At 41.2% G+C, this 19,839-nt stretch overlaps 1 protein-coding gene and 1 pseudogene across 3 annotated transcripts in view; one reads left to right on the top strand and one right to left on the bottom strand.

Moving 5' to 3' along the window:
• The window catches only part of PRTG (protogenin), a gene marked incomplete at its 3' end in the record, with an annotated part of 130,043 nt that overhangs the window by 73,268 nt on the left and 36,936 nt on the right, over positions 1-19,839 (top strand). The gene's annotated exons all lie outside the window — the stretch shown is intronic.
• Positions 59-9,445, bottom strand: LOC307097554 (RNA transcription, translation and transport factor protein-like; annotated as a pseudogene). The gene is made up of 5 exons: positions 9,252-9,445; positions 8,104-8,176; positions 1,746-1,978; positions 1,317-1,683; positions 59-90 (listed from the first exon to the last, which is right to left on the bottom strand). The product of its transcript is annotated as an RNA transcription, translation and transport factor protein-like (transcript).

The following is a 19,839-nucleotide window of genomic DNA, read 5'->3' as shown; positions in this document are numbered from 1 at the left end:
CTACAATAAATACAAGGTATAAACTGATACCTACTGGAGGTATAAAATGCACACTTAGCTATTTGTTGCTCATGAGTGGGTTTTTCACCCCTAAGTACGAAGGGGCAACTCCAATTATGATTACCAAGCAAACTCCTACTGAGTTGTGACAGCACCTTCTGCACATGTTGGACTTTACAATGCACGCTGGCTTTCCCTGTCACAGACTGCCCTTTGGGTGCAGGAAGGAAGAGGCACAGTGGTCCAAATGGGCTGCCCCATTTCCGTCCCTGGCCTCCTGGTAGCACAAGCTGTGCGAGCAGCATTAGACATGCTCCCCTGTGCAGTAGGAAGCAGCAGTAGGGGTCTGTTTGCAGACGCAGGGGCATAGAACCCCATCTTCTGGCTCTTTGCTACATACAGTTTCCCAGATGGCATTTTGCTTATAATCATATTGTGTCCGAGTTTAATTTAATCTGCTTTTGGCTAAATAAATTTTACTATTGATCTCTGTCACATAGCTTTAGAAATTGCATATGCTCCAGGGTGACCTTCCTTAAACCATTGATACTGAACTGATGTTGCCTAACCTACTGTCACCAGAGTCAGCAGTAGGACTTTCTAGCCAGTGTGTGCTCCCTTTCCATAGGCATATCACTTATTCAAAAAGATTGTCCTTAGTATCAGGTAAGGAACAGGATTTGGGACAATTGTTGATAGGAAATCATATATCAAACTGCTAAGGAAATATAAATATGTTGAAGATACAAAAACTAGTTTCATAGAGCATCCCCTTGAATATTCAGATGAATAATTAAATGAATAATTAGAAAATATACAAAATAATTCTCTGCTTATTGTGGAAAGATTAAAAAGCAGTCAAGACTTTGGCAATGAAAAACAATTCTTTAAAATTTAAAAATTTTCTACATATGCATATATATATAAAGAAGAAGAGCCCTCACTCTTCTCTCCCCACCCCTGCCCACTTCCTGAACTTGAAAGAAAAAGTAATGCTGATAAATCTCTAGAGTGGGGCTGGGGAACCTTTTTTCTGCCAAGCGCCATTTGGATATTTATAACATCATTCCCAGGCCATACAAAATTATCAACTTAAAAAATTAGCCTGGTATATTTGGTCATACATTTAATTAATTCACTCCTAATGCCTTGTCAGGGCCAGGCCAAATGATTTCTCAGGCCTTTTATGCCCCGTCGGCCAGATGTTCCCCACCCCTGTGAATCTAGAACATAGTCACTTTTCTGGAATTCTTCTCTTGAAAATGGACATTTGATTTCAAAACATACACCAGGGTGTATATGGCTCCCAACTGTACTAAGTAGGTGAGAGGCTGAAATCCTAAAATGTTCATCTTCAACCGTCCCCAGTCTGTGGTCTGTCTGTGAATCGACAATTGCCTGAACAGCTGCTGTGGCTTCATTAATTTTTGTCTGTGGCTCTCTGAGCTCTTCTGTACACAGCAATCACAGAATTTGAGCAGCTTTATTAAGAACTGCATCTCCTGTGTCAAAACCAAGAATATGCTTGTCTAAAGCAACAGGCAATCCCTCTTTTGTTTCATTTGCTTTAGCAACTGCATCCTGTGTCAGGCGCTCCTGGACCAAAATGTGAATTGCCTTAAGCATTGCTAGGTAATCCTGACGCTGAATCCAAAGAAGGCTAGCCAAAGCCATTACACCAGCCTTAAAATCACCTTTTTTTTTTTCCTTTTTTAAAAAATTTTTTTAATCTTTTTTTTTTTCATTTTAAAATCAGGACTTTTTATATTCAGATTGATCAATGGCTCTACATTTTTAGCTGCATTGTCAGCATTTTTTGTATTATCAAGTACTGAGTCCTTATATTTTTCATCATTATCTCCATATTCAAGTCTAACAGTTAAACCAAGAAGCCAGCCAATTGCTTCTTGTCAATCTTGAATCTTGGACAGTTAACATCTGTGTGATGCTTTGCAATTGAAGCCAGCTGGGTTGTCAGCTTGATCAGAACATGGTCCAGGCATCTCACTCTGGTTGTCCTCCCCCCACCCCACCCCCACCCCCGGGAGGGGGGCTTTGGGTGGAAGAAGAGAGGCGAGGACCATCTTTGTTGAAATCTTGATTAAGCTATAATAATAAAAGTGTAATATGCTAATTAGACTGGATGGCCAAGCCCCTTGCATGAATTTTGTGCATCAGGCCACTAATTTCTAAATAAAGCTTTCAATACTGTAAACCTTTATTTTCTCCTGTGTTGTAAAATGAAATCACATATACTGCTTATGTTGTAATATCCTTTGTGTATACTATTTGGGGTAATTCAATTTGAAACCTCTTTATAATGCATAAACTAGGAAATGATTTTGTTACAATCAGTATATCCTGTGTATTAAAATAGCTCCATATTATCCTGGTGGTTAGAGCATCGGCCCGATTCTGGTCAAGTTCTTGGTAACTGAGTTGCAGGTTTGATCCTTGGTTCCAGTTGGGGCATGTGTGGGAGGCAACCAATCAATGTGTGTCTCTCATAGTGATGTTTCTTTCCACCCCAGCCCCTACCCCCACCCTTCACTTTCTCTAAAAATCAATGGGAAAAATAACCTTGGGTGAGGATTAACAAAAAATAAAATAAAAAATTTAATAGCTCCATATTTCCTGACTGTGGAATTAGACTGAGTGGTTGGACTCACTGCAGTGCAGGACTTGATCCCAGGGCTTTCTTGTTGGAGGCAAGGTTCCGCACCCCAGGAGTTGCCAAAGCCATGGCCGGCCTGGCTGACCAGCAGGGATGCAGTTGTGTGGGTTCAAGCATCGGATAGCTGTTCACTAGACTACTTTTGGATGCCTTTTTAATCATGAGAGCCCTAGGGCCTAGTCTTGCTTTTCTAGAAAGTCACAATTGGGGTTTAGCCATTCTTATAGCAAGTGAGTAGATTTAACTCACTAAGCAAGCTCTCACTCTTTTCCTTCTGACTTTTGGCTATTGGGAGGGCAGTATGTTCTGTTAACTGGACAGCTGACCATCTGTGACCAGTTTCAGTGAGAGCATCTGGTGGTAGCTGCCTGTTTAACAGAGAGTGATGTGTCTAGAGGGCAGTAGGTTAAGGGAACCCTATCTGTATCTCGCATGGTGAATACTTGCTTTTACTGAGCTTTTGTACATTAAAGCTACTCTAACTGGAACTAGATTTACTAAGTGGGCTTGGAAATGAAATTTAAATGCTTCTGTTTGCTGATTCAGTGTCAATTTGAGTAACAAACTGATGTCTCAAAATTTCATTTTCATGCTAATCCTAGCCCTTTCTGATGCCCTAATACACATTCTTTTGTTTCCACTTCTGATAATTAAGTTTTCAGTAAAACTGTATATTATTGGAACACATTTTTCTTGTTAATATATATAGTTCTTTATTTCTGAAAGAAAGATGAATAAATTTATATTTTTCAATGTGTTTAACAGGCATTTTTTATTTTTGTAGGTAAGGCATTTGTAGTACTAGATAAAAAGGTGTAACAGATATGACCTCTGCTTAAAAAAAGAAAGATTAAACAAAAAGATAATAAGTTGACTGACTTATTCACTTTTCTCCAGAATTTCTGATTAACAAAATTTAATTGCACTTATTAATGTAAGTTATTTTAGAATATTTTACTCCAAACCCTTAAATCTTTGTTCCCTGAGATATAGAATGTTTGGTTTTTTTAAAGTAGCTAAAAAGATCCTTATGTCTTTATTAATATAATATAAATATTGGCAGAACAATGGAAGTATTTTGATATTGATAGTTTATTCTATTTTAATGATTTAAAAATACACAGTTTGATTTTAATTAGAAGTGGTTTACTTTTGGGGAAGTTGGGAGAAAGCATTAGGTTTGTGGTTTAATGTTTATGTGATTTGTTTTAAATTGTAGTTTGGGGGTTTTCTTCAAGATTTTGTATCTTTGTAGTTATTATTTTCACTTAGTTTTTTTTCTTTGGCACTTTCCATGTTTAGCCAAGTTTTAAGTACAATTTTAAAATGTTTGTTTTTATCACACAATAAACTGAGCAAAATTAATAGCACATTTGTATTCCCTGGTAATAGATTGACTGAAATAATTTGTTCCTCTTTTTCTTTGTCTATTTCAGAAATTGGCTTCAAATTCTGAAGTTAGAGTTTCTAATTTCTAAAGAATTTTTTCATAAGATGACTGTCAGGAACTGTTCTTAATTGAGTGAAAGGGAGAGATTATTTAGATGACATTGTAGTTAGTTTAGCATTTATGACACTGATATTATATCTTTAGCTTCTATTTGCCAAAGAACTTGTGCCATTAAATTTCACAGCAAGTATGAGTAGTGAGCATGGGATTTAGCACCGATTATAAAGATCCAAAATATGTAAAATCATTAGTAATGTTTGTAGCTTATTTGCATACCTTCAAAAATCACAGATTCCCCCTCCCCTTTTCTTTTTAATAAATCCAAAGTTGGAACTTCCAGTTACTGAAGTCAGAAGAAACAGTCCCTGGTTAATAATGTAACTTTAGAGTCCCTTTGCCAGTTTGTATGGAAGCATGATAAAATCAAGTCATATTTATGGGTGTTATTTTTTACCATAATAGAATAGAATTTGGTCATGTGGTTACATATCTCAAGAAAGAAAATCAAGAACTTCCAATGACACCCTGGCTGGTGTGGTTCAGTTGGTTGGGTGTTGTCCTGTGCACTGAAAGGTTGCTGGTTTGATTCCTGATCGGCACATGCCTGGCATGCAGGAGGCAGTTGATAGATTTTGGGCTCTCACATTTCTCTCTCTCTCTCTCTCTCTCTCTCTCTCTCTCAAAATCAACAAAAAATCTTTAAAAAAAAAAAAAAAAGAAATGATGATGAGCCAAATTGATATAGTCAAGGCAGAACAAGATTTTGTGGCATAAAAGAGACTACTTTTATAGGAGAGAGTTCGTTGTGGAACTCACTATAATAGTGATTTTGTTTTGAAGAGAATTAGAATCACTCATTACATGAAATATGGAAGTTACATTTTAAGGCAGGCCACAGTCTTTTCAGAGACTGTTTCCTCATCTCTCTCATACAAGGAAATCTTAGATAATACTTAGAAGATGTATGGAAGCATTCTACAGGTGAAAATTCTTATATTGTGTGGGTTGAGGGTTTTTTTCAACTTCTTTACTACACCCCTTAAGATAGTGAAAAATACACGATAGTTTAGCCCTGGCCAGTGTTTCTCAGTGATTAGAGTGCCAACCCAAGTACAAAGGGTCACGGGTTTGATTCCTGGTCCAGGGTATGTACCTGGGTTGCAGGATTGATTCTGGGCAGGTTTGGTTGGGGCGCATGCGGGAGGTAACCAAACAATGTGTCTCTCTCACATGAATGTTTTCTCTTTCCCTCCCCCCTCCCTTCCTTCCACTCTATATTAAAAAAAAAAAAAAATCAATGGGAAAAAAAGTCCTTGAGTGAGGATTAACAAAAATAATACACTATATTTTACAACAAAATCTTCCTAATCGTGAATAATTTCAAATATATCTTTTCATAATGACTTTCAGCTTGTAAATTCATTTCAGATAATCTGGTACCTTGATATCAACTATCAGCTCAAGTATCATTATAGATGCCAGTACTTGAAAAATTGTAAAATCAAAATCTCAAAAGAAAAAATCGTACCCTAACTGGTTTGACTCAGTGGATAGAGTGTCGGCCCCCAGACTGAAAGGTCCCAGGGTTTGATTCCAGTCAAGATCATGTACCTCCGTTGCAGGCTTGATCCCCAGCCCAGTCATGGCATGTGCAGGAGGCAACCAATCAATGTGTCTGTCTCACATCGATGTTTCTCTCTGCCTCTCCCCTTCCATTCTCTCTAAAAAATCAATGGAAAAATATCTTCAGATGAGTATTAAACCCCCCTCAAAAAAGTTCTATTACTAAAAAAAATGCTGTTACATTAAGACAATGAAAAAAAATATAGCTCTATTTAAAGACAGAATGTTTGCAGATTGATGAAACTGTGAGAACTGTACAAAAGTTACAATGCATAATCTAGTTAGTTAGATTTCCTTGCATTCTTAGTCTTGAATGAAAGGTTATCTGCCATTCTAAAATATTTTTGGTATTCTCTGGGTGAACTTAGAGTTTCCATTTGGAAAAATCTTACCTAGCCTAGAAATCTCAACTCTTCTGGGAATTCTCTTTCAACCCCAAATGGTGTTAGTTATTCCCATGGTACATCATTTGCAATGCTCTATTATTACAGGAGGCCTGTGGCATTGACAGTTATATATATATATACTAGAGGCCTGGTGCATGAAATTTGTGCACTGGGTTGGGGGGGAAGTCCCTCAGCCTGGCCTGAACCCTCTTGCAGTCTGGGAGCCCTCAGGGGATGTCCGACTGATGGCTTAGGCCCGCTTCCCCTCCACGGGAGACAGACATCTGTCAGTCAGACATCCTTAGCATTGCTGCGGAGGCAGGAGTGGCTCCCACTACTGCCACTGTGCTCACCAGCCATGAGCCCAGCTTCTGGATGAGCAGTGCTCCCCCTGTAGGAGCACACTGACCACCAGGGGACAGCTCCTGCATTGAGCATCTACCCCCTGGTGGTCAGTGCATATCATAGTAACCAGTCATTCTGCTGTCATGCCGAAACCGGCTCTCCAACATCCCCTGAGGGGTCCTGGATTGTGAGAAGGTGCAGGCCAGGCCGAGAGACCCCACCGGAATACTATTGGGGCCAGGGAGGGATGCAGGAGATTGGCCAGCTGGGGAGGGGCTGTAGGAGGGCTGCAGGGTGTGTCCAGCCCGTCTCGCTCAGTCCTGATTGACTGGATCGACTGGATCCCAGCAGCAAGCTAACCTACTGGTCGGAGTATCTGCCCCCTGGTGATCAGAGCATGTCATAGTAAGCAGTTGAGTGGCCTTAGCATATTACGCTTTGACTGGTTGAATGGCTGACCAGACAACTGGACACTTAGCATATTAGGCTTTTATTATATAGGATAATGTAAATACATCATAACAGGCTGCGTGGTAAGGCCTAAGACGTCCCCTCTATTAAAGAAATTGGGGACCATATTGTCACGCACTCATTCGGTGAACATCTCCAGCGCTTTCTCTAGCCCTGAGCAGTCTTTCTGTGGGTTCCCAGGTGACAGAATTTCTACCAATGACCCCCGAGAGCCCCTCCGAGGAGACACTGCCGACAGACACCGCACTGGCTTATCTGACTTTCAGATTTATTTTGTTCATTTGTACGTTTCTTACAGTGGAATCTGTGTCCGACATGCTAGACTTGGACCATTTTACATTGACAAAAAGATCTGAGTCTCTAGGCCCCCAAGCAAGACGGCCTCTGCAAGGCCTCCTGGGAGATCTGACAACTGCCCGTGGGGACCATGGAGAATGGACCCGTCGTCTCCTCGGACAAACAGTTGGCAGGAGTCACACGTTTCCCAACATTTAGGATCCAGGCAACACTGTGATGGGGTCCAAGGTGACTGGTGTCTGTGGTGAGCAGACCCTAGTGGCCCCGGTCTCCTGCCTCATGTGAACGTTTCCTCTCGAGTGTGGGAGAGGCCGTGGCTGCTCCTAACTGCCCAGCCGGGAGCTGGGATGTGGCTCCTGCGGCTCCCTGGGGCCTGTCCTGCTTGGTCCTGGCAGCCGTGTGGGGAGGCCCCCTTGGGGACTGGAGAGTCCATGGCAAGGAGCCGAGCCGGGGTGGCCTCTAGGACCTCAGGGCATCTCTGTCCACAGCCAGCACACAGCTGGGCCTCTAGTCAGACAGTCCTCAGGACGGGTCCTGCCAGCGTCCTGATAAGCGTGGGCCAGAAGGCTCCCCGCTCGCCACAGCCTTGCACAGCGTGTGAGAGCTGGAGCAGAGGGTCCGCTAAGCTGCCCCACTCTGACCACAGGACCTGTGAGACCCAGGCCTGCTGTTGGCTGAGTCCACGGGGGTTTTACTGCCCCCGCTGCCCTCTGCCACCACCTCCCCTCTTGTGCAGCACTGCTGTCTGCCTGCCCAGCTCCCGTGTTCCTGCACCACTCAGTGTGCCCCCCCCCCCCGTGTATTCCTGAGTGCACCTCACTTTCTGAAGTGCTGGCCTCCCCCTCCCCGCCACTTACTTTCCACTTACTTGCTCGCTCATTGGCCACAGAGCCTCTGACCCCATCCCCCTGGGGGCCAGTTTCCATCCTCCTGTAACGAAGGACCACACACATGGGCTGACAGCAGCACACGCTGATGGACTTGCAGTTCTGTCGGTGGGAACACAGCATAGGCACTGGGTGTGGCAGGCATGTCTCTGCCCAGGGGCTTGGGAGAACCACTGGCTCTGCGTCCAGCCTCTTCCTTCAGCAATAACAGCCGAGCCCCTCACACTTCCTCAGGTTCTCCTCCTGCCTCCCTCGGACTCCCGCGATCACAGAGGCCCAGGGGTTCAGGGCACTCTCCCGCCTCAGTAGGCTGAGGCGCCATCGCAATTCCAACCGTTTAGCTTTGCGTGTGGCCCTGTAACACCTGGGGACGGGATGCAAATGTCACGGCCCGCTTTCCTGCCTTCACACAGTGTGAGAGCTATAAGTTCAGACAATGGTCTGAGGCCTCCCTGAAGTCTGGGGTTCACCCTCCAGGGGATGTACACCCTCAGGAGACCCTGAAACGCACAGAATGCTCACATCTAAGGGCTCCACTTCCCGTGGGCTCCCTGGCACTGGGCATGCCCTGAAGATACATTTTAAGGGGGAACATTTAATGGTTCACAAACCACATCATAAAAATGATGGCTGGGTCCGCCTTCTTGTGAAAACGTCTCCCAGTTTGGCCTTCACAGTTCACACCCTCTTTTTCTCCTCTCACAACCTGAAGGGGTTGGAGGTGCAGCTGCGGTGATAAGCTGAGCAGTGAGTGCTAGAGCCCCTCAGAGCCGGTGCCAGGCCTGCAGGGCGGGGGGCAGGGGGGCAGCCACTATGTCACAGCTCCCAGCAGCAGTCTTTTCAGGGGCTCCGCTGGGTGACTCCCCGGCGTGCATCAATGGTCTCAATGGGGGTCCCAAATTTCCCAATAAATCTCCAAACAAAATTAATTTTAATGGCTTTAATTAGCCTTAATGGACTATTCCTATTAGTATCTGCTCCTTTTGTGAGGTTGTTGAGGAAATACTTAGAGAGGAACAAACCAACAGGCCAATGAGGGACACGATTGGTCCACAATCTTTTGAAATGAATTGCCTGTGTGCTCTCTACTCACATCTCCTTCCGTGTGCAGTGCTCACACTTCATCTGGAGCGGGACGGGCGACCCTGAGGAAGCACAGGGAGAGCAGTAACCGCTGGTTGCCTCTGGCGCTGCTGGCGGTATCCTTTCTTCCTTGTGGAGTGTCTAGGGAGGGGAAGCGGCTGCAGTGCCTGAGGTTGAGTTCCAGGAGGCCGGCAGCACTGTCAGGATCGTGCCAGCAGCGCTGGCCCATTGGTGCCTGGCCTGTCCTCTGGAGATTGACCCTGCAGGACGACTAAGGGAGCCAGTCCCCAGTTCCGCCCCGCCTCCGCCACCGATGGATTGGAGTCTGAGGGCCGGGAAGAGGGACCAAGCGGTCTGCCTTCCACCGGCCTGCTCACCTTGCCAGTCGCTGCTGCCACGGATTCATCAGTGCCTGAGGGACCCCGGTTTCCCCGTTAGCCATCCCCTAATCAATGGAGCCTGCTGTTTGGTCATCCATCCAGTCGTTTAGGACGTAACGGACCCTGGCTCTTTATATATAGAGATACATGTATGTGTATATATCAGTTAAATAATTTTTACGTCTGCTGCCTAGGTTTGACTTCAAGCTCCACAACTTGTTAACAGATTAAATCCTGTTTTTTTGCCGAATCATTTAGATAGGGATAATAATAATAGCTATTTTCAATGTTAGGAAGATTAAATGAAAGTATGAATGTAAAGGTTAGCACCGTCCATGCCTAATTGCACTCTTCTTAAGTCCTCAGCAAGGTTAGCTGTTTTGTTTTGTTTTTTTAATTGTTCTCCTCTCAGGATAGAGCCTAGAAATATGTATTTTTTTTTTTTAATTTTCCACGTTATCTACCATGGTCACTAGATTTGGAAACCAATGCTTCTTAAGCTTTAATATGTATATGAATTACCCAGGAATCTTGTTAAAATGCAGATTTTAATTCAGTAGGTCAGGGTGGGTCCTGATGTTTTTGCACTTATGCCCACTTTGAGAATCGAGGCCTAGAGTAGTGGTTCCCAATGTGGGGCACACGCCCCACAGGGGGGCACTTTGATTTTTAAGGGGGGCAATTTGAGAACGAGTTATTAACAGTGAATTTTCTGCATTTCTTATGGTTCTATGGGCCTCATATACAGTATATAAATATATAGTGACATATTTATGCATTTCAGTTCTCTATCATATGTTTTGAAACTTTTTGCTGTTTTTCCATATCACTTCATACTATTATTATTTTTAACGATTTCTTAGTGATTTCTTCTCAGTACTTTAACTGTTCTTTTGTTCTTTTATTTTTCTCTTTCATGGATGCCATGTTCTTTGGAAGTTGGTTTAGACCAAGTTAATGACCTTTTAGGCTTCCTCCATGTGAATAGGAGTTCACTTTTTGAATAAGAACTATGTGTCACAGCGGGCAGCGGGATTTTAGAGATGCTTAGGTTGGGCATGGCCAAAAAACGTTTGGGAACCACTGATCTAGAGCAAGAGGAAGCAAACTTTTTCTATAATAATACTCAGATATTAAATATTTTAGGCTTTGTGGGTGATATGAAGTGAATGTGTTTGCCCCCTAAATTCATATGTTGAATGAAAGGTTACCTGCCATACCCCTAATGTGACTGTAGATAGAGAGCCTTTGAGGTGACAAACGTTAAATGAGGTCATCAGGGTAGGGCCCTAATCCATTAGGACAGTGGTCGGCAAACTCATTAGTCAACAGAGCCAAATATCAACAGTACAACAATTGAAATTCCTTTTGAGAGCCAAATTTTTTAAACTTCTTCTAACGCCACTTCTTCAAAATAGACTCGCCCAGGCCGTGGTATTTTGTGGAAGAGCCACACTCAAGGGGCCAAAGAGCCGCATGTGGCTCGCGAGCCGCGGTTTGCCAAACACTGCATTAGGGGGAGAAAAGGAGGAAGAGACACCAGAGCTCTTTCTCCACAGAGTGAGAAGGAAGAGAGCTCTCACCAGAAACTGAACCCTGTCAGATCTGGTCTTGGACTCACCAGTTCTAGAATCTGTAAGAAATTAATTTCTGTGGTTGAAGCCACCCAGTCTGTGGTTGTTATGGCAGCCCAGGTACACTAATAGAGTGGGCCATATGGTCTCTGCCACAGGTATTCAGCTCTGCCATTGTAGCACAAAAGCAGCCATAGAAAATATATAAGTGCATGGGTATTGATTAAGTTCCGATAAAACTTTATTTATGGACACAGGAATTTGAGTTTCATTTCATTTTGATGTGTCACAAAATACTATTATTTTAAAAATGTTTCCCTGTTGGAAAATACAAAAACCATCAGTTTGATCTCTGTTTCTGTTTTTGTTGTGTTTTGTTTTTCTATATTACACATATAGAAAATACTGTATGTAACCATGCAGTATTTGTCATTCTCTGACTGTTTCATTAACATAATACCCTCTAGGTCCATCCATGTTGTCGCGGATGGCAAAATGTCATTCTTTTTTTATAGCTGAGTACTATTTTATTATAGATAGATAGATAGATAGATAGATAGATAGATAGATAGATAGGCAAACGTAGGTTTAAACTTGTTTGTACGGAAAATAATACAGTAATAAATAATAATACAAAAACTGTGTTTTGTGTAATCACAACTGTTAAGCCTACTTTTGCCCCAGCTTGTGTGTATATTTATATACATATATATATATATATACATATTCCACAAAAACAGATTTATAGAAACATATCAAGCTGATGGTTACCAGAGGGAAGATGTTGGGGGATGGGAGAAAAGGTAAAAGGAAATATAGTCGATAATCTTACGATAAGTTTGCATGGTGACCGATGACTACTACTAGACTTAATGTGGTGATTACAATGTAAGGTATATAAATATTGAGTCACTATATTGTATACTTGAAATTAATATAATATTATATGCCAACTATACATACATTAAATACATATCATTTTTAGCTGGCAGGCTGACCCAAGGGCAGTGGGCCATATTACTTTAGTTTGCCAATTCTAGGTGTAGACTCTATAGTTCTTGTTCTTTAAACCTTTTGGGTTCCTGTATTGTGACTTTCTTATGAGGTCAGCTATATTTTTTAATTATTGTTACCACAAAGCCTCTCTTTAGTTCTGCTTTTTATTGCACATTTTATTGCTCATCTTATTTCTAGTCGTATTTCTTAGCTTTCACTTACGGGGAGAGAGGCCTTCCCTGGGTATCATCTTTGAATCAGTGTGTTTCTTCCTCAAACACGCAGGAAGTAAATGAATCAGTTCCCATGTACACAGATAATAAAGATTCCTTCAGAAAACAGCTTACACTCAAGTTTTTGGGACTATGATCATTGTATAAAATATATTAACCAAATCAGCAAATTTCACTCTTTAAAAAACATTTATAGGCCCTGGCAGGGTAGCTCAATTGGTTAGACCATCGTCCCGATATGTCAAGGTTGTGGATTTGATTCCCAGTCAGGGCACATACAAGAATCAACCAATGGCCAGTGTGGCTCAGTTGGTTGGGCATCGTCCCAAACACCAAAAGGTTGCTGGTTTGATTCCCGTTCAGAGCACATGCCCGTGTTGTGGCTCAATCTCCAGTAGGGGGCATACAAGAGGCAGCCGATCAATCTCCCTCTCACATTGATGCTTCCCTTTTTCTCGCCCTTTCCCTTCCTCTCTCTCTCTCTAAAAATCAATTTAAAAATCTTTAAAAAAAACCACAAAAAAAACTTCCTGGTGAGCTCTAAATATTAAAACATTTCTTTAAAAAAAAATCAACCAATGAATGCATAAATGGAACAATAAATCGATGTTTCTCTCTCTCCTGTACCCCTTTTTCTCTGTCTCTCAAAAAATCATTCAATACATAAGAATCACTTACAAAGGGTTAGGCAGTATTGATCCCATGTCTGAAAAAAACCATTCTTTTATAAGGGGAGGGTATTTGGACCTTTGGTTTATGCCTGTCTAACCAATTCTGTAACTATGTTAATTCAGGTGTTTTCATTTATCTTTCCCTTTCTTGAGTTAGCTCTCAGGAGGCATCCAGTTACAAATCTAATGATAGATTATGCCCCATGAGAAAGCCTTATTACTTTTGATTTGATACATCCCATTTTAGGAAACGGTGATACTGCCAAATTAATTTTATGTTTTTAAAGTAGCAAGGAAATAAAGGAAACCAGGCTGTGGATTCCATAAACCCTGAACATAATCCAGTCTTTGAATCCACAGTGTGAAGCCAGGAGCATTTAGCAGTCACTCAAAAGGAAAATATTTTTGAGCCCACTCAGCTATTACCATTAAGCTTTATGATGGGCTCTCAGAGCTACAATACTATTTACAAAGCCCTCTGTAGCGCGGTGTGAATACAATGGGTGCAGTGTTTTAGGGAACTCAATAGGCTCAGATAAACAGGCTCCTATGCTTTCCTGGTGGTTCTCTTAGGCCTCTGCTAGAGGACTTGTAATACAGAAGCCCTTTGGCCTTGCAAATCAGAGGATGAACTCCATTTAGAACTTACTGATAAAGGGGTGCAGTTACCATTAAATTAACATAAATTAATTACCAGTAAATTAATCACAAAATTGAAACCATCCCCACAACATGCAATTTTGACTTCTGTGATTTCTTCTCCCAACTTATCATGAAGACATTGCCTGAGAGATAATGCCAATTAAAAGCAAAATTTCTAATTTTAGGGTTGATACATACGTATTTTTTCTCAGAACTTTATATGTATACTAGAAGCCCGATGCATGAAATTCATGTGTGTGTGTGGCGGGGGCTGGGAGGTGCCTCAGCCAGGCCTGCACCCTCTCACAATCTGGGACCCCTCACTCCTAACCACCCGCCTGCTTGCTCCTTACCGCCTGCCTGCTCACTTCTTACCGCTTGGCTTGCAGCTCCTTAGCGCTGCCTGAGGCGGGAGAGACTCCCTCCACTGCCACTGCGCTCAACAGCTGTGAGCCCAACTTCTGGCTGAGCGGGGAGCACACTGACCACCAGGGGGCAGCTCCTGTGTTGGGTGTCTGACCCCTGGTGGTCAGTGCACATCATAGCGACCATTCTGGTGGTTCTGCCATAAGGGTTGCTGGGCTTTTATTATATAGACTAGTAGCCCGTTTGCACGAAGATTCGTGCAATAGACCTTCATTCACCTGGCTGCCTGCACCAGTTTTCTGCCGGCACTGGGGACCCAGGCCTTGGCTGTGGCCACCGCCTTCTGCCTTCTTTCAGGGTCGGAGCTTGGCCCCGGGCGGTGGCCTTGGGCTCGGCCGCACCCAGTGTCCCTGCTACCGATCGCAGGAGCCGACCCCCAGTGGTTTCCTGCGATCCGTGCAGGCTCCCCACTGGTGCCCAAGGCCGGGAAAGCCTCCGCCCGAGGCTTTCCCGGCCTTGGGCTCCGCCACACCCCAACGTCCCTGCAACGGTTTCCTGGTGGGCGTGGTTGGTGGGCGTGGCTTGGTTGGTGGGCATGGCTTGGGCATAGCAAAGGTGCGGTCAATTTGCATATTTGTCTATTATAAGGTAAGATATGTAGAACTACTTGGTTTAATAACATTAAATTGCTATCTATGCTATGTTTAGTTGTCATATATTGTTTCATAAAATTTTAATATTAAAGTTTACCCCATCTTGATTATGAATTTTAACAAGTTTCTTTCCCATTCCTAAAATTTAAAAATTAGCCCAGCTGGTGTTGCTCAGTGGTTGAGCATCAGCCTATGAGTCAGGAGGTCATGGTTGGATTCCTGGTCAGGGCACATGCCGGTTGTGGGCTCGTCCCCACACTGGGGTTGGGGGGGAGGAGGGTCATGCAGGAGGCAGCCGATCAATGATTCTCTCTCATCATTGATGTTTCTATCTCTCTCTTCCTCTCTGAAATCAATCAATATATATATATTTTTAAAAGTTAGTGTATATTGATTGAATACACAGACTCTCTACCAGTCCCTGAATTGGGCTCAAGGAATATGAACATATGATGGCATGCCTACCTCCAGTATTGAAGCTCGGCATGGAGGACCTATCAGCATTCATAGATGAAACTGAGGTATAGTCAGAATATATGGGGAGCACAGAGGATAAGTGACTAATTTATTGAATGATGAAGAATAGTTTGCCAAAAAAAAATAGTTTGCCTATTTAGAGAATGGAGAAAAATCATTCCAATCATAGGAGGTTAAAATGTAAAAGGATTAAAGAGGTAGACTTATTTGTTTGCCATGGCTAAAACATAGGCTGCATGGAGAAGAGATGTAGGAACTAAAACCATAGAGTTAAGTAGGGCCCATGTGTACCCTAATAAATGATTTGGTCTTTGTCCTATAAAATAAGCATTGTGGAGCCATCCCAAGTTTTCCAGTGAGAAAGTGACATGGCTTATTTTAGAAGAATACCTATCAATGATATCACAGAGGATAGATAGGCTTAGAGAATGCAGTGAGGATAGGCCAGGGAAGGGGGCTACTGAAGATAGGAAATCAATAAGATGGTTGTAATCTAAGATGATGAGGTGTAAACTAAGTAGTGTATTGGAGAGAAGGCAGATGTGAAGTTACTTTAAGCTTAGAATAAGTAGGACTTGACTGATTACATGGGCCTGATAAGAGGCCTTCAGATATAGAGTTTATACTGAAGGTATCTATGAAAAGATGCTCAACACCATTAGCCATTAGGGAAATGCAAATTTTAAAATTGAAATAAGGTACCACTACATACCTATCAGAATGACTAAAAATGTTTAAATGCCAAAAAATGCCAGTAAAAGTGCTAGCATGGATGCAGGACTCCTGGAACTCTTACGCATTACTATAGGAATGCAAAATGGCACAGCTACTCTGGAAAACAGTTTAGTTCTTTCTTACAAAGTTAAACATGCCTGTGCCATGTGACCCAGCAAGCTCATCCTAGGTGTTTACTCCAGGAAAATGAAAACCTAAGTTCACACAAAAACCTATATACAATATATAGAGCTCTACTCATAATCCCCCAAACTAGAAACAACAAATGCCCTTCAATGGGTGAATGGATAAATAGGTTGGAGTATATCCATACAATTGAATACTTCTCACCAGTAAAAAGCAATGAACTATACTGAACAGTTTGTAGATGAATATCAATGGCATTATGCTGAGTGAAAGAGGCCAGTCTCAAAAGGTTACATTCTGTATGATTTCATTTATATGGCATTCTCGAAAAGTCGAAACTATGGGGATGGAGGCCAGATCAGTGATTGCCAATGGGTTAGGTGGGGGCAGGCTTTAATTACGAAGCAACAGCTTCTTGATGTGATGGGATGGTTCTGTATCCTGTTCGTGGTGGTGGCTACACAAATCTGTGCATCTTTTAAATAGAACTGGACACCGAAAAGAAGTATATAAATTTATTTGCCATACATTTAAAAATTAAAATAGGAGACTGCGTGTTTTGAGATCAAATGACCAGAGTTTGCATCTTAGCTCTCTACCCACCTCCATGAATCTCTGTCTTTGTCAGTGTCTAGGATATTGAGGATTAAATGTACTAGTGCATATGGAACCCGCAGCACAGTGCATTGGTACCCAATAACAGCTCAGTAACTGTTAGCTGTTCGTAAATATGATTAGGTAGAGGAAGAAGTTGGAATGACCCTCCAACTTCAGTTGGAATAGGCCTTCAGATGTAAGACCAGGTTGGGAGAAATGGAGGATATTGAGTTCAGCCTTGACCGGGCTGGGTTGGAAAGGTTGGTGTCCTGGTAGGGATGTCTATAGCAGCATGATACATGGGCTTAGATTTCATAAGATCTGAGACAGTGGTGAGTCATTGAAGGAAGGCAGAGAAGCTGAGAGTTAAAACTATACTCTGATGCCATCCCACTCCAAGGGACCCTGGCATCTTCCTGGCTTTGCTGCCTTGTAGGAAACTGAACTAACAAAGACTTGAGCATAAAAAACCACTGTTGGTGTAATTGTTAAACCAAGGACATTAAGTCATTTTCAGGAAAGTGGGCACATCCAACAAATCTCATTGAAATTTCTCTATGTGAAACTTTGAACATTATCACTTTTCGAGTTGTAACTTTCAGCACAGTTTTTTTTTTTAAGTTATCTTTATAGACCTCAGGAAACTAAAATTCTTTCCATACAGATAGCTCATATTTATAGTCTTAATTTGGTGCAATTGTAAACATTTATCAGTTTCTTTTACTTGCTACAAAAGATAGAGAAATTTTAAATAAGAAAGGAGTAAAGAGAATCAGGCAAATCACTGCTGCCCTATTATGGGAGAAATAAAGTTGGCAGATTCCAAACTGAATCTTGTAACAAAGCACAGGAGATATTTTATACTCTTCAATGTTTGAAAGGCTTTTTAAACTTGTTTTTTTTGTAATCCAGGTGACTGCAATAGCAGTACCACTTAATATGCATTTCTGCCTCTTAAACTCAAGTATTGCAAAAAGCATGAAAATGAGTGATAGAATAAATGCCTTTTACTCTTATGCTATATATTGTACTGTGTCAGAACTGTATTAATGGCATCCTATGGGATATTATACCTAACAATTTTATTTTCCACTTCTAAAAGATAATTTGGAGATAGAGAAGGAAGGCAGCAATAAGAGACTATAATTTTCTTAAACATTTTTTCGATACCTTTAAAAATGTAATAAGGTTCAACTTTCCATATCAAACCCCAAAAAATAATTGGGAAAAGAATGTTGATGGTTTTTCCTGGACTTTTATATTCTTAGTCTTGAATAGTCATCACCTTTGAAAAGCTCTAAAACATGGAAAGCTCTCTGAAAAACATCTGGCTTGTTATTAAATTAGGTATAATTTGTGAACAAAAATGATACAAAGCTACTCCCTTTTTATTTTTTTTAAGATAAAGCAAGAGTTGTTTTTTTCCCCAGAACTGAAATTGATGCTTTTGCCTAAATGGTCATCACATTTGTAGGTTTGAAGTTGTTTTACTGCTTTAGCAGCTGTGTGGCAAGTTTTCTAGCAGACAATGGTGATGGGAGGGGGCTCAGTTGCATCTGGTTTCTCTTTGTAGAATGCCTGAAAAGTTGATATTCAGTGGTTTTCTTGAGAAAGCATTTCATGTGTAGAAAAGAAACTTTTTTAGTACCTAAATTAGCTTGCTGTGATTCAGATGCAGACGTTTTGTTTTCTTGGCTTAAAAAGAAAAAAAAAAAAAGAAGAGAGAAAGAAGAGTAAAGAAAACCCTAAAACCACATAGCACAGATAACCCTTTGACCTCCGGCTCTGGGGGAAGATTTACAGTACTTTCGGAGCCTCACTTCACATGCCTGCCTGAAAAGAACCCCAAATAAAGTAAGGCCCCTGTGGAGATGGAGAAAATAAGCAGGATAAGGAAGTTCCATTATTTCAAGCGGCTATGTTTTTTACTAGTCTATAAAGTGAAATGCCAATTGTGATGTGTTTCTAGTCTTAAGTTTGTGTCACTTTAAGTCTGGGGTCTGATGTTAGAATAGTCAGTCAGGGATGCCCTGGGCAAAGCATCCTTCTCTCTCTCCTTCTTAGCAAACATCCCTTCCAGCCAGCTCTCTCAAATTAAATGTCCACGTGAAGTATCTTTTCTTTAGGGAAAGCAAAACAACAGAAATTAAAAAAAAAAAAGCAGGCACTATCAAAATATTGGTGAGAATAGGAATCACCAATTGTTTATCTCCTTATATGTCAAGTAAAGTTTTTCTTCAGATACAAAATATAAAAAGTACATGAGAACAAAATTAGTTTCATATTTGTCTTCCAAAGAAGACTTTTTAACTTGGTTCCAAATGACAATTCAGATTAAGACATCTGAAGAAGCTTTGCAATTTAAGGATGTTCACGACTATGTAATATTTATTTAACTAATACCTTTACATTGAATATTTAGCTTTATGAAAATCTCTCCTAAAATATCTCAGTATTCTCCACAGCACTTTGTGTTTACATTTAGAAGTTTATTAAATTGATTCCACTGTTTTATTCTCTGCTTCCTTTCTATGTGAGCTGATAAAACCTCATTAAAATGATAACAAATAAAAGCAGTGTTTCCTTGGTATCAGGAAGGTGCTCATAGTTATTGATCAGCCCTTGATTGTTAAATAGGCCAGAACTTTCAAATGGTATTTTTATGAATGAAGGAAAAACTTCAGTAAACTTTTTATTTTCCTACTTTTAAGAATCTGTAAGAATAATAAAATGCTTGACATGACTTATAAACAACAATTTCCTTACAGAAGGGAAAACCTTTTTGTAGGAAATTAAATCAATACTGTCCATTAATCACAGTGCATGTCAACTCTCAAACCACTCTGGAAGTTTCTGGTGAATGTAAAGAATCTTTAGATGTGTGAGGTCCTTAAAGATCTAAGTAGGTTAAAAAAAGAGGACTTTTTTTTAAATGCCACATTAGCACATGAAAGCAACTTCAAGGAGGATAGAAAAAAAGCATTTGCTGTATTGCACTAATTATACTTGTGAGTTTTGCTTTGTTTTTTTTTGTTTGTTTGTTTGTTTTAAGCTTGTTCTTTAAAAACTTAGTTAATGCAAATGAAATTTTAAGCTTTATACTAATTACTCCATGGGGTTGAAGGAGCTGCAAGACAAGCCATTTATTGCCAGAGGAAAATATTTTTTATCTT

This window comes from Cnephaeus nilssonii, assembly GCF_951640355.1.
Source record: "Cnephaeus nilssonii genome assembly, chromosome: 4".
Classification (NCBI taxonomy): Eukaryota; Metazoa; Chordata; class Mammalia; order Chiroptera; family Vespertilionidae; genus Cnephaeus; species Cnephaeus nilssonii.
The sequence above is the reverse complement of the archived record's forward strand: the minus strand, read 5'-3'. Positions and strand labels throughout refer to the sequence as shown.